The sequence below is a fragment of the Phyllobates terribilis genome, unplaced genomic scaffold (assembly GCF_046119375.1).
Source record: "Phyllobates terribilis strain yellow unplaced genomic scaffold, ASM4611937v1 Scaffold_1030__1_contigs__length_461401, whole genome shotgun sequence".
NCBI lineage: Eukaryota > Metazoa > Chordata > Amphibia > Anura > Dendrobatidae > Phyllobates > Phyllobates terribilis.
This window is the reverse complement of record NW_027363790.1, coordinates 281,049-303,095: the sequence shown is the minus strand read 5'-3', so window position 1 is coordinate 303,095 and position 22,047 is coordinate 281,049. Positions and strand designations below refer to the sequence as shown.

At 49.4% G+C, this 22,047-nt stretch overlaps 1 protein-coding gene across 1 annotated transcript in view; it reads left to right on the top strand.

Moving 5' to 3' along the window:
• The first annotated feature begins 4,726 nt into the window (after positions 1-4,726).
• Positions 4,727-22,047, top strand: part of LOC141241987 (uncharacterized) — a 41,705-nt gene continuing 24,384 nt past the window's right edge. Inside the window, exon 1 of the mRNA XM_073668823.1 lies at positions 4,727-4,787. The gene's annotated coding sequence lies outside the window, so the exon portion shown is untranslated. The remainder of the gene's footprint in view (positions 4,788-22,047) is intronic.

Genomic DNA, 22,047 nt, shown 5'->3' with positions numbered 1-22,047 from the left:
ACCTTAGCAGGACAAAGACCATCAGGGGGTCCCAAACAACCGCAGCGGGACCGCAATCCGATTTTGTGACTGAGTTCTGGCCTCAGCTTTGCCTGGCGAACATAGTCATCCTTCACGGACTCAGTGCAGATAGCTGCCTTTACAGGCTGGGAAACAGGAGGTCTTTGGGAGGACAGAACCTGGCGTGATGGTTTACCTCTACGCCTTGCACGTCTGGACTGCCTCTTGAGGTTGGGAAGAGAAGTATTCTGTGGAGCATAGTCATCCTGTGTGGATTCTGGGTGGGCAGCAGTCTCTTCAGGCTGGAGGACTGGTAGGCTACCTACACACATTACCCATCGGGGCTGCTCCGGGATATTGGGAAGGGAAGCTTTAGCAGAGGCTTCAGGATTAGGGTCATCAAAAACCATTAGAAAGGCCACCAGTAAGGCCTGCAAGTCGAAGACGATAGGATCCCATGCTTCCCATAGGAGGGTGATCCATTTCAAGGCATCACCCGCTAGATAGGACATAATAAATGCCACTTTAACCCGATCGATAGGAAAATAGTGAACATAGAACTTGAAATGCAGCATGCATTGCTCCACAAACGCACGGCTACGTTTTGGATCCCCATAGTACCGTGGTGGATCCGCAGGAACGAGTGCTGATAGATCCATTTGGGCTGGTGCGTAAATCGCCTGGGCCACAGTTTGAGAAAAAAAATTTTCTTGGTGCACGTATTTGCCAGACAAGGATTCAAAATGTCTCTTAGAGCGAAGGGCCGTGGGGCTCAACGGGAACCATTGCCTGAGCAAACTGTTACGCTCGCGCCCGGACTGACTGGCGTGAGCGTGATTAGTGATCCCACTGTACCATGAACCGAGGAGTGCCTGGAGGGGTGTAACTAAGTATCAACCCGATCTGACCAAGGTCGCATGGCGGCTAACGACTCCGTGAACCAAGGAGGAACCGAGCAGAGGGACCAGGTGCTACTCCAGGTCAGACCCCGGTCACAGCTGTTGACCCACACCGGAGAATACAGGAACAGGCAGGTTAGGCTAGCATACAGACAGGTGGGTATTGGCAGGCACGGCTGGTATGCAGACAGGTGGATATTGGTAAGCACGGCTAGTATGCAGACAAGAAACTACTGGCAAGCACGGCTGGAGTGCAGACAGGTAGGTACTAGCAGGTTGGAGCGCAGGCTGGATAGAGTCCAGTACAGACTGGGAGACAGGAACAGAGCCGCAGATGCGGTAGACAAGCAGAGTAAAGTGAAACCGCAGGCGCGGTGAGCAAGCCGAGCGGAGCAAAACCGCAGGTGTGGTGAACAAGGCAGAGCAGAGAGGAACCGCCGGAGCGGTAGGCTAGGCAGAGCAGAGAGGAACCGCCGGAGCGGTGGGCTAGGCAGAGCAGAGAGGAACCGCCGGAGCGGTGGGCTAGGCAGAGCAGAGGGGAACCGCCAGAGCGGTGAGCAAGCGGAGCAGAACTAAACCGCAGGTGCGGTGAACAAGGCAGAGCAGAGAGGAACCGCCGGAGCGGTGGGCTAGGCAGAGCAGAGGGGAATCGCCGGAGCGGTGAGCAAGCAGAGCAGAACTAAACCGCAGGTGCGGTGAACAAGGCAGAGCAGAGAGGAGGGCTAGGCAGAGCAGAGGGGAACCGCCGGAGCGGTGAGCAAGCAGAGCAGAACTAAACCGCAGGTGCGGTGAACAAGGCAGAGCAGAGAGGAACCGCCGGAGCGGTGGGCAAGGCACAGCAGAACAGAGCTGACGGTGCAGGCAGAGAGGACAGGGCTCTGTTCACATGGAACAGACTGAAAGATACAGGAAGATGGCTAGAACACAGGAGGTAGATACGAAGGAAGGGAAAAGGGACAAGCAGAACCAGATACACACAAGGTACTTACAATGAAGTAGCGAGTGGACACAAAACTCACAAACAGAAGTACAGAGACAACGAGTAGGAGTTAGGTGCTGGTTCAGACACTGCAGGAAAAGGGAGGGTACGGACATAGAGACAAAACAGGTAACAGGCTAACAGACAGTTCAGACAGGAACTGATACTGCAACGAGATACAGAAACGAGCCTGGGTATACGGCCCCCAGGGTGGCGGAAATGGACTAGAAGTCACAGTTACAGGCCTGGGTATACAGCCCCCAGGGTGGCAGAACAGACTAGAAGTCAGAGATACAGGTAACAGGCCTGGGTATACAGCCCCCAGGGCGGCAGAAACAGACTAGATACAGGACAAGACCTGGCAATTCAGTTGCAAAGACAAACTGAGTGAAGGTGTTGCTCAGTCACCTCCTTCTGGGTGGAGGGGGTTTAAATATCCAGTGATTCACAGCAATAGTCTGGAGACGCATTAGGGGTGCACCCACAGCAGCTATAAGAATCAGGAAGAAACCGGGCTGCCGCCCTAAGCAGTCAGTCAAGAGACATGCACACAGCATGAACTGGAGCAAGGTTAGCAGGCTGGACTGATGGGTAAGATTGCAGTCTTGCATGGTGAGAGGTGGTGCACTATACAAGCATGCCGCCAGGGATGTTACAAGCTCCTCCATGCTGCCGGACGAACCTTGCTGGCTGGCGGCCTTCACCCAGGACATATACGTTTTCCTGTAGCAGTCACACTGCCCCTTGAGATTTGTGCCCGCATTCTCCACCAATTTGTGACGGTTCAGTTCTCGGGTAGGCGCAGGTTGTAAGAAAGTCCTTACTAGGAGCTGAAAGAGCCTCAGAAAACAGTGTAGACAATTCTTCAAAGCAGAGAATGAAGTTTATTCAGAGGTACGCGGCAGAACAGTTCAGAAAGCAGGCAGGGAAAATACACTTGACACTCGCAGGTGTCTAGATAAGTAAAGCGGCATAGAGATATCTAGCGATGGTCTGGCCATGTTGTGGCTTCAGTCTGGCGATGGTGTGGCCTTGGCGGTGGACGGCCTGTAGACTGGTGATAGAATGGTGATGGAATGGCGATGGAATGGCGATGGAATGGCCCTGAAGAACAGTATCAGAGCCTTTTTATGCATAGCTTCAACAAAGGAACTGCATATTGCGGCAAAAGGCGTATACATGATAACATCATACTGCAGGGAGGATGTGCATTTTAAAACAACAATGTGATAATGCAAAATGACAATATTCATGAGTAGTTTTACCAAACTCCATTAAATCCATAAATCCCTATGTCCTTACTTAAGAAATGACATATTGACAACTATATTGTCCTAATTTCTATACCACAATTACAATAACATTATTTACTACACTATAACACCACTTATTTACTCTCACATTGACCTGCAGCTGCTGCTATTAACCTTTGTGTATACCACTATACCTGCTAATGGCAGTGACATCATTTTAACTCTTCATTGTGATTAGGACATGTGTAGGACATGCATCTCATTAGCTGCAAAACTGAATTCTCAAACTTCTCAACAAGATGGCTGCTAGGTTTAACATGGCTGCTCAGAATATTAGGACTTCTCGTTCTCTTACAAGGTTCACACAGGAATGCAGTCCGCAGGTACCAAAACAAACTGGTGGTTTATTTAATGTCCATAAACCAACCAGGAAAACAAAACATAACAGCCTTTTTCTGGCACAAAAAGGTATAACAGGATAAAACTCAAAATAACCAGTCCAAATGCAGCACGGCTTCAGCCGTTTAAATGTAATGCTTTTCTCTGCCTCCAGCAGACTCTGAGCAGCACATGCAGTCTGCTCACCTTGCACAACACACAGAACACTGAGACAGGTGCAGCTGTCTTAAATCAGGCCTTCCAAGTCCTGGACTGGAGGTAAGTGAGCAGCTGATCCCCCCCCCCCCCAGCTCTTTCAGCTGCTCGTAAAACCAGGCCCTTTAATCCGGGCCCATTAACTCCCTCTCAGCACTATGTGTGCTGGAGCCTGCTTCTCCGAGTCCTACATCACCGAAGCTTGGTACTTTGGGGTCACATAACTCCTGTCCACGACCTGTCTGGCAGCAACCTTACAGCGCACAGATACATACACTTCGTACACGCACGGCTCTGCTCCGTACACCTCGTACACGCGCGGCTCCGCTCCTTAAGCCTCATACACACACGGCTCCGCACCTTAAGCCTCGTACACACACGGCTCCTCTCCGTACACCCCGTACACACGCGGCTCCGCTCCGTACAACTCGTACAAGCGCGGCTCTGCTCCGTACACCTCGTACACACGCGGCTCCACTCCGTACACCCCGTACAAACGCGGCTCCGCTCCGTACACCCCGTACAAACGCGGCTCCCCTCCGTACACAAGGCTCCCCTCCGTACACACACGGCTCCGCTCCGTACACCTCGTACACGCACGGCTCCGCTCCGTACGCCTCGTACACGCACGGCTCCGCTCCGTACGCCTCGTACACGCACGGCTCCGCTCCGTACGCCTCGTACACGCACGGCTCCGCTCCGTACGCCTCGTACACGCGCGGCTCCGCTCAGTACGCCTCGTACACGCGCGGCCCCGCTCCGTACGCCTCGTACACGCGCGGCCCCGCTCCGTACGCCTCGTACACGCGCGGCTCCGCTCCGTACACCTCCTACACACGCGGCTCCGCTCCGTACACCTCCTACACACGCGGCTCTGCTACATCCACACTGTAAACCCCTCCTGACCCCACACATAAACTTCAGCTCAACCAGCACAGCAGAGTCCTGCATCCACTGAGGCCCCTGATCATGTGACCCCTGACTCCTCCCCTCCTGTGACCTCATCACAGCTCCTGTGCGCACAGAGCAGCCATATATGTGGTGGCGGCTCTGCAGGTGGAGGTATGTGGAGACCCCATTACTGGGCGCAGGGGGCATTAACCCCTTCAGCACGGAGACTCTTTTGGGGTCTTGTGTTGCCCCTTTATGAGAATCATAAGGGTTTTGTTCTGTTTCCTGTAATAGATACATACGACCCAACTATGGAGACAGGAAGGGAGGAAACGTATTGTTCTCATAGTACAGGACCCCTTTACTGACCCCACGGTGTAATGCCCCCATTATGCCCCTTATGCAGGATGTATGATGCCCCCACACAGTGTAATGCCCCCATTATGCCCCTTATGCAGGATGTATGATGCCCCCCACAGAGTAATGCCCCCATTATGCCCCTTATGCAGTATGTATGATGCCCCCACACAGTGTAATGCCCCCATTATGCCCCTTATGCAGTATGTATGATGCCCCACACAGTGTAATACTCCCATTATGCCCCTTATGCAGGATGTATGATGTCCCGCACACAGTGTAATGCCCCCATTATGCCCCTTATGTAGTATGTATGATGACCCCACAGTGTAATGCCCCCATTATGCCCCTTATGCAGTATGATGCCCCCACACAGTGTAATGCCCCCATTATGCCCCTTATGCAGGATGTATGATGCCCCACACAGTGTAATACTCCCATTATGCCCCTTATGCAGGATGTATGATGCCCCCACACAGTGTAATGCCCCCATTATGCCCCTTATGTAGTATGTATGATGCCCCCCACAGTGTAATGCCCCCATTATGCCCCTTATGCAGTATGATGCCCCCACACAGTGTAATGCCCCCATTATGCCCCTTATGCAGGATGTATGATGCCCCCCACACAGTGTAATGCCCCCATTATGCCACTTATGCAGGATGTATGATGCCCCCACACAGTGTAATGCCCCCATTATGCCCCTTATGCAGGATGTATGATGCCCCCCACAGTGTAATGCCCCCATTATGCCCCTTATGCAGGATGTATGATGCCCCCACACAGTGTAATGCCCCCATTATGCCCCTTATGCAGGATGTATGATGCCCCCACACAGTGTAATGCCCCCATTATGCCCCTTATGCAGGATGTATGATGCCCGCACACAGTGTAATGCCCCTTATACAGTATGTATGATGCCCCCACACAGTGTAATGCCCCCATTATGCTCCTTATGCAGGATGTATGATGCCCCCACACAGTGTAATGCCCCCATTATGCCCCTTATGCAGGATGTATGATGCCCCCACACAGTGTAATGCCCCCATTATGTCCCTTATGCAGGATGTATGATGCCCGCACACAGTGTAATGCCCCTTATGCAGTATGTATGATGCCCCCACACAGTGTAATGCCCCCATTATGCTCCTTATGCAGGATGTATGATGCCCCCCACAGTGTAATGCCCCCATTATGCCCCTTATGCAGGATGTATGATGCCCCCACACAGTGTAATGCCCCCATTATGCCCCTTATGCAGGATGTATGATGCCCCCACACAGTGTAATGCCCCCATTATGCCCCTTATGCAGGATGTATGATGCCCCCACACAGTGTAATGCCCCCATTATGCCCCTTATGCAGGATGTATGCTGCCCCCACACAGTGTAATGCCCCCATTATGCCCCTTATACAGGATGTATGATGCCCCCATTATGCCCCTTATACAGGATGTATGATCCCCCTACAGTGTAATGCCCCTTATGCACGATGTATGATGCTCCCCACAGTGTAATACCCCCATTATGCCCCTTATGCAGGATGTATGATCCTCCTACAGTGTAATGCCCCCATTATGCCCCTTATGCAGGATGTATGATGCCCCCCACAGTGTAATACCCCTATTATGCCCCTTATGCAGGATGTATGATGCCCCCACACAGTGTAATGCCTCCATTATGCCCCTTATGCAGGATGTATGATGCCCCCACACAGTGTAATGCCTCCATTATGCCCCTTATGCAGGATGTATGATCCCCCTACAGTGTAATGCCCCTTATGCACGATGTATGATGCTCCCCACAGTGTAATACCCCCATTATGCCCCTTATGCAGGATGTATGATCCCCCTACAGTGTAATGCCCCCATTATGCCCCTTATGCAGGATGTATGATGCCCCCCACAGTGTAATACCCCTATTATGCCCCTTATGCAGGATGTATGATGCCCCCACACAGTGTAATGCCTCCATTATGCCCCTTATGCAGGATGTATGATGCCCCCACACAGTGTAATGCCTCCATTATGCCCCTTATGCAGGATGTATGATGCCCCCACACAGTGTAATGCCCCCATTATGCCCCTTATGCAGGATGTATGATGCCCCCACACAGTGTAATGCCCCCATTATGCCCCTTATGCAGGATGTATGATGTCCTCACACAGTGTAATGCCCCCATTATACCCCTTATGCAGGATGTATGATGCCCCCCACACAGTGTAATGCCCCCATTATGCCCCTTATGCAGGATGTATGATGCCCCCATTATGCCCCTTATGCAGGATGTATGATGCCCCCCACAGTGTAATACCCCTATTATGCCCCTTATGCAGTATGTATGCTGCCCCCACACAGTGTAATGCCCCCATTATGCTCCTTATGCAGGATGTATGATCCCCCTACAGTGTAATGCCCCCATTATGCCCCTTATGCACGATGTATGATGCTCCCCACAGTGTAATACCCCCATTATGCCCCTTATGCAGGATGTATGATCCCCCTACAGTGTAATGCCCCCATTATGCCCCTTATGCAGGATGTATGATGCCCCCACAAAGTGTAATGCCCCCATTATGCCCCTTATGCAGGATGTATGATGCCCCCACACAGTGTAATGTCCCCATTATGCCCCTTATGCAGTATGTATGATGCGCCCAGCACGTTTTGTGGAAAAAAAAAAAAACGACGCAAGATTGACACTTTGGGTTTTTTCTTTGTGTGTTTTTGGGCATACAGAGTGGGTCAATCAGAACTTGGAGACATGCCTCAGGTGTTTTGTCTCCGAAAATCAGGAGGATTGGGCATCCTACTTACCGCTGACAGAATTTGCCATCACCGTTTTTCGGTGCATACGGTTATCATTCACAGTTTGGTACTTTCAGTGGGGGAGGAGCTTCTGGATTTCCTGAAGAGGAACTGTTTGCTTTGTCGCTCTCCTCGGTGTGGCAGGGTGTTCTGTGTAATTTGAAGACCATGGGTGACAGGTATAAACGTATGGCTGACCGAAAACACTTGCCAGGTCTGGACCTCAATGTGAATGAGTTTGTGTGGTTGTCTACCAAGAATATAAGATTGAAAGTTCCTTCTTGGAAGCTGGGACCTAGGTTTATTGGTCCCTACAAAATTACCGCCGCCATTAACCCAGCAACATTTCATCTTGAATTTCCTCGGGCCCTTAAAGTTCACAATGTGTTCCACAGGTCCTTACTCAAAAGGTACGTAGAACCTCTTGAGACCTCACCTCTACCACCACCCCCAGTAATGGTTGATGGTAATTTAGAGTTCGAGAATAGTAGAGTCTCGTCTTCATCGTCATTCTCTACAATACGTGGGTTTCAGCGTCGGAGGTGAACGCTCCCAGATTGGTTCGCTCTTTTCACACCTCTTTTCCTGAGAAACCCAGTCCTGAGTGTCTGGAGGCCAGTCATGGGGCGGGGGGGGTACTGTCACGGGTGTGTCAGAGGTGACATACAATGAAAAAACAAAGTAGCACTCTAACGCTGAGTATGTGAATATAAAGTATGAAATATTAATAGCATTACTGCTGTAGAAAATGTAATGAAAATTATTTGAAAATTTTTTTAGAAAAATTTTTTGCGCGTGTGAATATGAAGTATGAAATATGAATAGCATTGCTGCTGTAGAATATAGAAATAAATGAGAAATCTTAGCGTATAAATTGGCCAATTCATGTGTACCTGACAGCCGCGATAAGGCGTTTCTCGATGTCAGGACCTAACAATGTGAATACCTCTCTAAGGGACATCCGTCTGCTTATGTGTGGGAAAGTAAGATCCTGATGCAATTAAAACCACCTGCGGCATGGGGGTGGAGTGCTGCTGAGGTGACATACAGTCGCCCTGCAGAGGTTTGCAGGAGATCTCCACGTTTGGCAATGCAGACAGCTGCCTAGATGGGAGGCTGTGTTTAGGACCCAGATTCTACCTCCCTTTAGTCTGGGTGTATATATACCTGGTGTGTCTAGGTTGGCGTCGCCGGGTATACTCTTTTCTACTTGGAACTTGGCTGAAGCAGCATCACGTCCTCTTTAGAGTCTTGAGGCCGTGTGCCCTGTTTGAAGTTTCTTCTAAAGCGAAGTTGTAATTCCCCTGTGTTGTCTTCCCCCTTTGTTTTTTGAGTGCCAGCGGAGGTTGACTAGTGTTCATCTCCTTCCACCCCCAGCTATAGCCTTACGCCAGGGATAGTTGGGCGAGGCACGTGATGGGCGACAGCTGCGGAGGCTGTATAGCGACGTTAGGGGGAGACAGGGTGATGCTAGTCCGGATTAGGAGGTCACCTCTTCCCCCTTTTCCCTAGTGTCTGGGCTCCCTTTCCCCTCTGTGTTGCACTCACACCTGGCGTGACATCGGGACACCCCATTAGTGAGACACATGAACAGTGCACATTGAGGTGAAACAAGAGACATCTCCTTTTGCATCATTGAGGTGGTTAAACCCAATGTGTGAGGTGGTGATCTCAATAGATGTATCCTCAAAAAGTGAGTGGATTTCCAGACTGGATTCACTAGCCCCTAAGGGACTGAATGGGCAAATTTCCTATGCCTGTTTTGTATGAACACAGACTAGTGTTGAGCGAGCATGCTCGACACTGCTCGGTACTCGCCCGAGCATCTCACTAGTGTAGGGTCTCTAAAGCCTGCCAAATCAAACAAACAGTCCTTCTCAGGACTAATATCCATCCCAGATACCAGGCAGGCAGGCAGGCTGTATAGGAGACACAGTGGTTATACCAACAAACACTGCATTACAGTCCTGTGTGCTGCTGCTGGTCAAATTGCTCGACTTATCCCCAGGTCTCAGGGGCCAGGAAAAATCCTTTTTTTTTCATCTAAATCCTGTTGTTTTTTTTCCCTCAGTCAGACTGTACAAATACCCGTCTTATTAACCTTTTGGTATTCCCCCCACCCTCCCCCCCCAAAAAAAATTGGGTGTGTCTGTGAGTGTTCAGACACAAATATATTTGTTTAAAAGAGTCTGGTGTAGGCCAGATGACTAGAAGGCTATGTGCCCACGATGCAGAAATACTCAGGATTTTTTCCTGAGCGTTTCTGCATCTTCCGGAAAACGCATGCGGATTGTACATGCGTTTTCCTGCCAGGAACATTCGGAAGTGAAGCGTTCTTCACTTGCATTTCCGCATGCGGGTTGACAAGCACTTTCCAAGCGATTTTAGCATCACTTGGAAAGTGCTTGTCATCTTGGTCACACTGTATAAATCCATGCAAACGGCATGGATTTATATAGTGTGACCGTAAAGAATGGTAAAAAAGAAAAAAATAAATATATACTTACCCTCTGATGGCCCCCGTAGTCTTGCTTCGCTCCGTCCTGACTGCTGGCAGCGGTACACTGAAGGACCTGCCGACATCAGCGTCGCGTGACCCGTCACATGACTATGATGTCAGCGCAGGTCCTTCAGTTCATCGCGATCTGCCGGCATGAGAGGAGGAGTGCAGCCGGGGCCGTCAGAAGGTGAATATAATATTTATTGTTTATTTTATTTTTTTTTACAGGTTCTATGGTACCCGGGTCTGGAGGAGAGTCCTCTCCTCTAGACTTGGGTACCATCCGCACATTAGAAAGCGTGTATTCCGCATGTCCTTATCTAGTGAAGCGGAATGCATGCGTTCTAATGCAAGTCAATGGCGGCGAAAACGCAGCAGTTCCGCAAAATAATTGGTAGTGCTGCGTTTTTTTCCACAAAGATAATCCGCAGCGAAAATTTGCGCAGCATGTGCACAGCACATGCGGATTATCATTGGGGAACATTGCAGGCCTTCTACCATGCGTTTAAGCGTTTCTGCAGCGTTTTTGCCGCTGCGGAAACGCTTAAAAAACGCATCGTGGGCATACAGCCGAATTATGTTATTCCTCTTCCATGTTTCAAATCTGGGTGTAATCCACCTTTTTCCATAAAAAAAATCATTTTGGGTGTCTCGCTGACTGTTCAGACACAAATATATCTGTTTAAAAGATTCTGGTGTAGGCCAGATAACTAGAACTGTGTTTTTCCTCTTCCACGGTTCAAATCTCCTTTTTGTTACCCTTTTGCCATTGATAGTGCTAGCGTAAGCTATTTTACTTCATTTACAAAGGGCAAGGCGCGTGGCAAGAGACGTGGAACTGGACGTTCTGGTGATGGTGCGTGCAGAGGACGGGGCCGTGGCCAAGGTGAAAATGTGCCACAATCAACAGCCACATCTTCTCGCTCCCAGTTCTTGACCGAATTACTAGGGAAGCACACAACAGCACCACTATTGCGAACTGATCAGTGTGAACAGGTTATTAATTGGATAGCAGATAATACTTCCAGTCACCTGGGCACCACCACCTCCGGTCTGTCTTCCACACGGTCAAGTCTTAGTAGCCGTGAGTCTCGACCGCATTCTCCTCCTCACCCTGATGCTACTTCCTCCCACCACGCCGAGTGTCGTCAGACAGCAACTGATCCCACAGTTGGACACTCTGAAGAGCAGTTCACTGGTCCATTTGCATATCTGGGCCCCTCGCCTGCTCCGCTTGAAGTGGTGGAAGAGGAGATCCCATATAGCGATGGCCAAATATTTGAACAGCCACGGCCACAGGAAGGCGACGCTGGCAATTTGTCACAAGAGGTGGACGATGACTAGACACAATTGCCACGAAGTGAGGAGGAGGAGGACCGTGGTCCGGAAGTGGAAGAGGAGGGAGGTGGTGGATGATCTAGTAACTGACCCAACGTGGCAGGAGGACACGCAGAGCGAGGCCAGCAGCACACAGGGCGAGGGAGGCAGAGTACCCAAACAGGCAGGAAGAAGCAGTGTGGTGGCCGCACACAGAAGGCGGGCAACCGTTCCCCGTAACACCAACACGAGGGCCGTTGCCAGTACAACCGGTAGGTCTTCCAGAGTCTGGAATTTTTTTAAAGACTCTGCTGATAACCCCAAAAAGGCCATTTGTACCACCTGCCAGGTCAGCATCAGCAGGGGTGACAAAACTACCAGCCTGACCACCACCAGCATGATCAGGCACATATCAGCAAAGCACCCGACTTTGTGGGGCGAACCCCAGGGTCCACGACCAGTGCCAGCGGGTGTCACCACTGCTTATTCCGCTGTTGTGCGTGTAAGAGAACCCCCTGTTGAGCGTGCAAGGCAATCCCCTGTCCATACTGCCCCCTCCTCTCAGTCTTCACTTGTTATGGCAGTTTCTCAAGAAACAGCATCAACGTTCACGTCCCACCGCAGCGTTCAATTGTCCATATCCCAGACCTTTGAACGAAAGCGCAAGTTCGCAGCCAATGCCCCACAGGCCACAGTCCTAAATTCGCACATTTCACGACTGCTTGCATTGGAAACGCTGCCTTTTAGGCTGGTGGAGACGGAATCCTTCCGCAACCTCATGGCGGTGGCCGTCCCTCGGTACTCGGTCCCCAGCCGACACTATTTTGCCCGGTGTGCCATCCCCGCACTACACAAGCACGTGTCTCAAAACATCTGCCGTTCCCTCAACAACGCAGTTACTGGGAGAGTCCACCTGACAACGGACACGTGGACAAGTGCTTGTGGCCAGGGATGGTACATCTCCCTGACGGCACACTGGGTAAACATAGTGGAAGTCGGGACCCAGTCGGACCTTGGGACGGAACACATCCTCCCCACACCGAGGATTGCGGGCCCTATGTCAGTCAGAGTTGCCCCCACAGTGTACAGCTCCTGCGCATCATCCTCCTCCTCATCTTCAGCCTCAATCTCAGATATCACCACATCAGTTACAAGCTGGAAGCACTGCAGTACTGCCTCAGCCAAGCGGCAACAGGTTGTGCTGAAACTCATAAGCTTAGGTGATAAACCTCACACTGCTTGTGAGTTGTGGACACCTGTGAAAGAGCAGGCAGATCTGTGGCTGAGACCGCTGAACCTACATCCAGGCATGGTTGTGTGTGACAATGGCCGTAACCTGGTGGCGGCTCTGAGGCAAGGCGAGATCACACACGTACCATGCCTGGCTCATGTGCTTAACATCGTGGTTCAGCGGTTTCTTAAATCGTACCCCGAGTTGCCAGATCTGCTCGTCAAAGTACGCCGCCTGTCAGCTCATTTTTGGAAGTCGGCTACAGCTTCCGCCGCCCTTGCTGTGTTGCAGCAGCGTTTGCAACTTCCAGCACACCGACTGGTGTGTGATGTCCCCACACATTGGAACTTTTCCCTCCACATTTTGCAAAGGATTTGTGGGCAGAAGAGAGCAGTTGTGGAGTACCAGCTGCAACAAGGCCGTCGATATTCAGGTCAGACTCCACACATAAGACCTCAGGAGTGGACCTGGATGTCTGACATATGTACCATCCTGACAAACTTTGTGGAGTCCACCAATATGGTGAGTGGCGATGACGCCATCATTAGCGTCAGCATCCCACTTGTCTGTCTTTTGCAACGCTCTCTGCAGAGAATTAAAGAGGAGGCAATGCAGCCAGAGTATGATGAGATGGATCAAGAAGCCATAGCAGTCGATTACACACAGCCCAGCCTCATCTCATCCCAACGTGCATTGGGGGACAATGAGGGAGAGGAGGAGGAAGAACAGGAGCTGGTATCATGCGGTGTAGATGGTAGTACCTGTACAACTGTCATACTGTCGGTTCAGCGTGGGTGGCATGAGGACAGGGGGGAGGAGGAGAGCATGGTCAGTCGTCATCTTGGTGAGGACACGGAAGTCTTGCCCGTTACCAGTCTGGCACACATGACTGACTTTGTTACGCTGCCTTAACCGTGACCTTCACGTTGTCAGTATGTTGGGTGACAGTCATTACTGGTTGGTGACACTTTTAGACCCCTGCTACAAGGAGAACTTTCACTCTCTTATTCCTGAGGTGGAGAGGTCTAAAAAAAGGGGGCAGTACCAGAAGGCCCTTGCTGCAGAACTGTTAAAAAAAATTCCCATCTGAACACGCTAGCGGCAGAGGTCACAGTTCGTTGCCCAACCAAGGCGTACAGGCGAGAGAGGCGCAACTCCAATTCAGCAGAGGCTGGGGAACACTGTCAACGTTCTGGGACAGTTTTCTGAGACCAGCCCAACTTGCAGGCCCTGAGGCACGGGGTACTCTCACAAGGAGTGGAAAGTTTCAAAAGATGGTGAGCGAGTACCTTGCCGACCGTACCAGCGTCCTCCGTGATTCCTCTGTGCCTTTTAATTATTGGGTATCCAAGCTGGACACTTGGAATGAACTCGCTCTGTACGCCTTGGAAGTCCTGGCCTACCCTGCCGCTAGCGTGTTATCGGAGCGTGTTTTTAGTGCCGCTGGGGGAATTATAACTGATAAGAGCACTCGCCTGTCAACTGACAATGCTGAAAAGCTGACCCTTATCAAAGTGAACAAGGGCTGGATTGGGCCAGACTTCTCATCACCACCAAATGACAGCAGAGAAACATAAAGTCAAATCCACTTTTTTGTTTCGGGAGGTGTATTCCCATGCACCGCTTCACACCCGCACATGGGTATACGCTTCCTCATTTTGGCTGTTTTTTGCTCTTCTCCTTATCCCCAGCCTCCACCACCACTATACCACCTGGGTAACCGTGGTCCGTGTTGCCAGCATTGCAAGTTCCTCTGTCCTAATTTTTGGCAGCTTTTGCTTGGAAGGCATAGGCAAAGACTATGGGAGACCCACTCCCCAATAATGGGAATAATGTTTTTAATATGCTGTACTCCATGGCTCTTGTACGGGGCACTGCAAGATCCTCCGTCCTAATTTTTGGCAGCTTTTGCTTGGAAGGCATAGGCAAAGACTATGGGAGTCCCACTCCCCAATAATGGGAATAATGTTTTTAATATGCTGTACTGCATGGCTCTTGTACGGGGCATTGCAAGATCCTCCGTCCTAATTTTTGGCAGCTTTTGCTTGGAAGGCATAGGCAAAGACTATGGGAGACCCATTCCCCAATAATGGAAATAATGTTTTTAATATGCTGCACTGCACGGCTCTTGTAAGGGGCAATAAAACCGTCTTGTTAAGCTACTGTGACCTCCACGTCTCTTCCAAGGGGCATTAAAACCGTCTTGTTAAGCTACTGTGACCTCCACGTCTCTTCCAAGGGGCATTGATATTGTCTTTTTATTCCACTGGGATCTCCACCACCCTTCCAAGGTGCATTAAAACCGTCTCGTTAAACCACTCTGGACTCCACGTCTCTTCCAAGGGGCATTAAAACAGTCTTGTTAAGCTACTGTGACCTCCACGTCTCTTCCATCCAAAGGGCATTAAAACCGTCTTGTTAAGCTACTGTGACCTCCACCTCTCTTCCAAGGGGCATTAAAACCGTCTTGTTAAACCACTCTGAACTCCACAGCTCTTCCAAGGGGCATTGAAATGTTGTTTTTAATTACCTCTAACCTCCTCGACTCTTCCAACGGGCATTGCATTTCCTCCTAATTTTAGTCAGCTTTTGCTTTTCAATGCATAGGCGAACACTAAGGGAGACCCACTCCCCAATAATGGGTAGAAGGTTTTTAGTACGCTGTAATCCACGTCTGTTCCAAGGGGCATTGCAGTTCCTCATAATTTTTGGAAAGCCTTCCATTCACTGCTTAGGCCAACTGTGTACAGGAGACCCAGTTGCTGTAAATGGAAAAAACGGTTTAGTTAAGGCCCTCTGACCTCCATGTCACTTCCTAGGGGCATCGGAGTGCCTCCAAATATTTGGTAGGCATTGCACTCACTGTATGCCCTATAACTGTGTAGCTGTGTACTCCTTTTGGTACAGAAACATATCCTAAAAGACGTGTGGTTGACTGGCCTAATATTGATGTGAATGGTCCCTGTTCCTCCTGCTCTTTTTCCTTTTCCACCACTTCATCCATCATTCATCACCTGAAGCTTTGTTTTAACTTCATAGAACTGGGATAGTAGCAGGAAAACATCCAGCAATCCTCGGAGGAGGTAGGATATGCGCCAAAACGCTGACCACCTCAGGCCTAGCCGCTACTACATACATGAGCTTGCATTCCAAGGAACAGAAAGCTAAGGAGATGGATGACCTCATGATCATGAATAATTTACTCGTTGTGTAGGAGGCCGACCACTGCTGCTGTCTACCTTCTGAACTTTGTGTTGAAGCCTGATTGACCCAGGACACGCAATCCTCTATGTCGGGAGGACGTGTTGCATCCCAGTGTCCAACTGTGTCCCGGCTTCCACAATATTAACCCAGTGTGAAGGCGTCAGTGAGATGGACCATCCCTGGCCACATTCACTTGTACATGTGTTTGTGGTTAGGCTGTCCTTCCCATTAAATGCACTGGGGAGGGCACAGGTAATGTTTTGGTATACGCGCTTGTGTATAAGGCGCACCGGGACAAATAGGGGTGGCTGGAGACCGTTTATGGTCACCCGGCTGCCCCCAGACAGCTGGGGACCGTGTGTGGGCACCCGGCCGCGGGGTGGCTGGAGACCGAGTATGGACACCGGCCGCCCCCTGGTGGCTGGAGACCAAGCGTGGCCACCTGGCCACCGGGCGGCTGGGGACTGAGTATGGATAACAGGCCGCCAACGCAGCCATGACGTAGTGGCCAGATTCCGCCTCCACATGCCTAAAAGGCCCAATTTCAAGTGCAAGCAAGCAAGCAGTATGGTATTGCAGCCTGGGGGTGGGTGGGTGGCAGGCTGCATATTTGCGCTTGCATTGCAAGGAATGGAGGAGGGTACAATTGAACACTGCCCTGGGACAAGGACTTGCACAGGGATAGTTGCAAGTCTGCATCTTCTGATGCGGCAAGGATCACTTCTGATGGGCACATTTTTAGGCAGTGACCTGGGTGTCATATGCTTCCAGGGGTCTTCCCCATGCTGTTCCCATGTCTTTTCAGCACTGTATGCATGTGTCACACAGCACATGGCCAGATAAGGTTGTAAAATGTTAAAATTACATTTCCTGGTGAATGCATTTGTCACGGTTGAAAGCAATACAAAAGTGCAAAAATGCATAAAAAATGCTACTTGTAAACATAGCCCAAGGTGTGGAGGAGTATTTTTGTTTTTGGTTTTTACCTTCTACACAAGTCTTTACCCTGGAAAGGATGTTCCTTAACATATTTCACAGGAAAGCAGTTTGTTTCGTTTTTGAACGTTTTATTGTGAGCCCGTAAAAGTGGCTTAATACCTCTGATCACGTTGTTGACAGCAGTGACCTGGGGGTCAGAAATGCTTCCTGGGGCGATCCCCATGCTGTCCCCATGTCATTTGAGCACTGTCACTATTGTTTTGGGCAATCAGTTTATCTGGTGTTTCAGCATAAATCACGTCACTTCCGGACATGCACACTAGGTGATGGACATTATCGAACCTCTACCTCATGAGAAGTAGCATAGGCGCAGTATATTATTGTAGACAGACTCTATTCTGTATATCCTGTGACAATTCACCTCTAGGAATGGGAATGGGCCTCCTAGTCTGGGAGGGGTTTTGGATGAAGTGGGATATTTAAACATGGACAGCTGGCTGTTAGGCACACTATGCTGAACATCATGAATTATCATCTCTCTATCAAGCCTCCTAATGAACCTGTTGGGAAAATGCATTGAGGCGGATTATTGAAACATTCTGTGAGTACCATACCCTTTCCTTTATACATATTGTAGGGGTTTTACTCACTGGGGCACAATGGGAGGAAAACGGGAGGCATGTTCGTTTAAAATTTCATGTGGGTTTATTACTTCATAAACCCAGAAGCCAAACAGAAAAGCAAATAGATCAGGCAAACAAAGTAAATTTCCTTAGCAGGTCTCTGCTCAGCCAGGCCTGTGTGGCACACAAGGTGGGGTAGCGTCCAGTGTCCTGGCTTGGTCTGAAGACAAACATACACAGTAAGCCTTCTACCTCCAAACACACAGACCATGTGCCAAACAACAGCCTCCATTTTATAGGCTGTTAACCACACCCAGAGGTGAGGTATGTGGGTAGCTGGACACGCCCATTCTCTCCTAGCTACCCGTAACCCGGCTCCCAGGTGCACCAAACGATCCTCTTAGTGCTTATGTGCCCTAGAGAAACACTCCGGGTTACATCACAGAGACCAGCCATCTCTGTGACACATACCTCAACTACGCGACCATTAGCCACCTTACATACCTCCTCCCTCTGCCTAAAGCCGTGGGCTTGGCACCTTTTACTACCAGACAGGGGATTCTCGAGAGAGCATCAGCATTACCATGTAGCTTCCCTTCTCTATGTTCTACAGGGAAGTAGGAGTCCTGTAGGGCTAAAAACCCGAGGGTGACTGGCATTTTTTCACTTTTTTTCCCTCATCCATCTGAGTGGAGCATAGTCGGATAATAATCTAAATTTTCAACCTAGCCAAGCATGCCTTCTCTATGACCGAATAATTTTTCTCGCAGGAGGACAGCTTTCTACTCGGGTAGAGGACAGGGTGCTCCTCCCCGTGTATCTCCTGGGAAAGGACTGCTCCTAAATCGACATCTGAGACATCTGTCTGGAGTATAAACTCTTTCTTGAAGTCCGGGGCAACCAGGACCGGTTGTCTACACAGAGCCAGTTTCATCTCTTGAAAGGCCGTTTCCGCCTCTGCAGTCCACTTGGCCTTGGCTGATTTTGTCCCTTTAAGGAGGTCAGTCAGGGGTGCGGCCATCATAGCGAAGTTTGGGATGAATTTCCTGTAGTATCCCACGATTCCCAGGAAGGCTCTGACTTGCTTTTTTCGACACCGGTCTCAGCCAATTTTGGATTGCTTCTACTTTAGTTATTTGGGGTTTTATCTCGACTCTACCCACTATATATCCGAAGTACTTGGCTTCTTATTTCCCCATGCCACATTTCTCCGAGTTTATTGAAAACCCCACCTTCCTCAGAGCATCAAACACAGCCTTTTGCAGATGACTCTCCCAGTCTGGACTGAAGATAATAATATTGTCCAGGTATGTTGATGCAATCCATAGCTCTCTGGAATTTTGCAGGGGCCCCCTGCAGTCCAAACAGCATCCGGGCATACTGGAAGCATCCGTCCGGCGTAGAAAAAGCAGTCTTTTCTTTGGCTACCTGTGCCATGGGGATCTGCCAATATCCCTTCGTCAGATCCAAGGTGGAAAGTGCTTGACAACTTGGTCACACTATATAAATCCATGCAACCGGCATGGAATTATATAGTGTGACCGAAAGAATGGTAAAAAATAAAAAAATTAAATATATACTTACCTTCTGATGGCCCCCGGTGTCTTTATCCGATGCGTCCTGGCTTGCCGGCAGCTTGCGACAAACTAAAGGACCTACCGACGTCAGGGGTCGCGTGACCAGTCACATGACTAACTGACGTCATGGCAGGTCCTTTTCAGACCCTCGCGAGTTGCCAGCAAGCCGAGATGCATCGCTAAGGACACCGGGGGCCATCAGAAGGTAAGTATAATGTATATTTTTTATTTTATTCTTTTTTTTTTTTTTTTTTTTACAGGTTCTATGGTTCCCGGGTCCGGAGAAGAGTCTCCTCTTCTCCAAACCCGGGTACCATCCGCACATTGAAACGCATGGATTCCGCATCTGCAGATGCAATGATGCAGATTTCATGCGTTCCAATGCAAGTCAATGGCGGCGAAAATGCCGCGCTTTGGCAAAATAATTGGTAGTGCTGCGGATTTTTCTGCAATGATAATCCGCAGCGGAAATTTCCGCAGCATGTGCACAGCACATGGGATTATCATTGGCGAATATGGCAGACCTTCTACCAAGAATTTTTTAAGCGTTTCTGCAGCGGAATTGCTGCTGCGGAAACACTTAAAAAACGCATAGTGGGCACACAGCCTTACTGTGATGTATTTTGAAATTATGTCCAATGTTCACCATTTTTAATGTTTAGTGTTAGGACTCGCAAGTATGAGGACCCTTGACGTTTGGGTTGCGAGCTTGTGTATTTTGGCCAAAATATCGACCAATATCTCATGTGGTGTATTTATCTTCTACACTATTTTTCATCTTTTTTTCACATTTTTTGAAGGATGCAGCCAGGCCTCTTTAGTGTTGGCTGGGTGAATTGGGGCGTCTGTCTTGTGGGGGTGCACGTATATAGTGCTGGGCAGCCCGCCTGATCGAACAGTATGGGCGTCATCAACAAGCTGCAAGCCAGAAACTGTGCATCACACATATCTGTGTGACCGGCGCCCTATGCAGACTCCATCGATGTGCATGTATAATACTACACAGCCACCCCCTCCATGAATTGGTAGGTTAGTGAGTGGCTGTCTGCATCAGTATTTTGCACATGTGCTGGCCCCGCCTTTATCATGGAGGCTTGCTGCACCTGGTGTTGGTAAGGCATTATCTTTTACATAGGTTCTATTGGCGCAGATGTCACCGAGAAATATTTAAGGTTTTGCACGTCTTGCACTACGTGCCAGTTAACCGCCCCCACCTCTCACTTTTGAAGTCCCCTCGTGCCATTGCCCATTATTGAAGTGCCGTTCGAGAGAATTGCTATGGACTTGGTCAGTCCCCTGGTTGAATCTGCTTGTGGGCATCAATTTATATTGGTTATCCTGGACTATGTCACACGCTATCCTGAAGCGATTCCACTGAGAAACTCCTCCGCAAAGAGTATATCCCGTGAGTTGGTCCACGTTTTATCCCCAACTGTCTTTATGACAGAAAATACCCAAAAGTGACACCATTCTAAAAACTGCACCCCTCAAGGTGCTCAAAACCACATTCAAGAACGTTATTAACCCTTCAGGTGCTTCACAGGAATTTTTGGAATGTGGAAGAAAAAAATGAACATTTAACTTTTTTCACAAAAATGTTACTTTAGACCCAATTTTTTTTATTTTCACAGGGGTATCAAGAAAAAATTGTTGTGCAATTTCCCCTGGGCACGCAGATACCCCATATGTGGGGAAAAACCACTGTTTGGGCGCACGGCAGGGTTCGGAAGGGAAGGAGCGCCATTTGACTTTTTGATTGTAAAATTTGCTTGAATAATTAGCGGACGCCATGTTGCGTTTGGAGAGCCCCTGTGTGCCTAAACATTGGAGCTCCCCAACAAGTGACCCCATTTTGGAAACTAGACCCCCCAATGCACCTATCTAGATTCATAGTGAGCTCTTGGAACCCCTAGGTGCTTCACAAATTGATCGTAAAAATGAAAAAGTATATTTTTTTTCACTCTTTCATTTTTACGAATCAATTTGTGAAGCACCTGGGGGTTTCAAGTGCTCACTATGCATCTAGATAGGTGCCTTGGGGGGGTCTAGTTTCCAAAATGGGGTCACTTGTGGGGGAGCTCCAATGTTTAGGCACACAGGGGCTCTCCAAACGCGACATGGTGTCCGCTAACAAATTGAATGGAAAATCGGCTCAAATTGTTAGCGGACACCATGTTGCGTTTGGAGAGCCCCTGTGTGCCTAAACAGTGGAAACCCCCCACAAGTGACCCCATTTTGGAAACTAGACCCCTCAAGGATTTTATCAAGGGGTATAGTGAACATTTTGAACCCAGAGGTACGACACAGAATTTGATAACATTAGGTCATCATATTGAATATGTTGTCATTAGTCTTGAGCGCAAGTGCTCGCTACTTGAGTTTGCATCGGGTATTCAGGTATGCACCATGTACTGCATGTGCTCGAGTGACATGCTCGAGTCCCTGCCCCGCATGTTTCACGGTTATTAGACACCCAAAAAAAAACATGCGGGGATCGCTCGTGCATGGCAGGCAATCCCCGCAAAGTGTTTTTGGCCGCGAAGCATATGGGGCGGAGACTCGAGCATGTCACTCAAATACCCACGATACTCCATGCATACCAGAGCACCCGATGCAAACTCAAGTAGCGAGCACTTGCTCTCAAGACTAATAACAACTTATTCAATATGATGACATAATGTTATCAAATTCTGTGTCGTACCTCCGGGTTCAACACTAGTCGCCATATCTTCATCTTTTTTTCTTACTTTTGAAAAAAATCACAACCCCATCACAACCCTAACCCCAGCCCTAACCCTAGCCAACCCTAACCGTAGCACAACCCTAACCCGAGAGTTTATTTTTTACGCCGTTCCTCGTGCGGTGTAAGTGATTAG